The sequence below is a fragment of the Berghia stephanieae genome, unplaced genomic scaffold (assembly GCF_034508935.2).
Source record: "Berghia stephanieae isolate SIO BIC M18660-M18661 unplaced genomic scaffold, UCSD_Bste_1.3 scaffold1450, whole genome shotgun sequence".
NCBI classification, from domain to species: domain Eukaryota; kingdom Metazoa; phylum Mollusca; class Gastropoda; order Nudibranchia; family Aeolidiidae; genus Berghia; species Berghia stephanieae.
Window position 1 is genome coordinate 7,501 of NW_027622458.1, and position 1,066 is coordinate 8,566.

The 1,066-nt window shown below is 27.7% G+C and overlaps 1 protein-coding gene across 1 annotated transcript in view; it reads left to right on the plus strand.

The window, feature by feature from the left end:
- Positions 1-253, plus strand: part of LOC144961114 (uncharacterized) — a gene marked incomplete at its 5' end in the record, with an annotated part of 2,453 nt that extends 2,200 nt beyond the window's left edge. Inside the window, one exon of the mRNA XM_078894422.1 lies at positions 1-253. This exon is cut by the window's left edge and continues 206 nt beyond it.
- Positions 254-1,066: the final 813 nt, after the last annotated feature.

Consider the following 1,066-nt stretch of genomic DNA (forward strand, 5'->3'; position numbering starts at 1 on the left):
CACACTCATCTAACACGCTTCTTTCTTATCTCCCTTGACGCTCGACAACTTCAAAAAAAAAAATTTTAAATTATAATAATAATGCTGTTAATACTCAGTCTGTATTTATTTTGAATTTTGCTATTTTTGTTTTTGTTTGTTGATTGGATCGTTTGCTTGTGTTGCTTTGCTTTTTTTAAATTGTTTTAATAATTGTTGTTTGTTTTTTTTTTTGTTTTGTTTTGATTTTTTGTTTTGTTTTTGACTTTGTTTTTTTGGGGAGGGGGGGGGATGGTTTGTATCTTTGGTTGTTTTGTGCGTTTGTGTATATATATAATATATATATATATATATATAAATATATATATAATATATATATATTTGTGTGTGTTGTGTGTGTGTGTGTGTGGTGTGTGGTGTGTTGTGTGTGTAATGTTTTGATTGTTTGTTTTCTGATTTGATTTATTTTCTTTGTTGTTTCGAGTTGTGTTTGGCGGGTTTCTTTTCTGTTTTTGAGGGTGCTTTGTTGGAGGGGTTCTTATTCTATTTTAAGATATTTGTTTGGGTTTTTTTCTATGTAGCCTATGCATTTTATTTTTTGTTTGTTTTATTGATGGGATTTTTTTTTTTTTTTTGTTGTTTTTTTTTTGGTTGTTTTTCTTTGTTTTTTGTTTTATTTTTGTTTTTGTTTTGTTTTTTGTTTTTTTGTATTGTTTTTTTCGTTTGTTTTGTTTGCTTTGTTTTGTTTTTTCTGGAGTTTTTTTTTTTTTTTGTTGTTGTTGGAGAGGGATTGGTTTTGTTTTTGTTATTTTATTATCGTTTGTGGTTTGGTTTTGGGGTTTTTTTTTTGTTTTCTTTGACGTTGAACTCATTTGAGGGTATAGTTTGGTTTCGACCAAAGACCGTTTTCTACACTTCATGATGGACAAACAATTCGATATAACAATCCATTTCAATTATTTAAAGCAATTAATCATGAAATAATTGAAAATTTTCCGATTATGGATCTTTGCGATGCATTATTATTTTTTTTCTAATGCGCAATCCATTTCTTACATTCATTATTTTTTTACTTATGCGGGGGGGG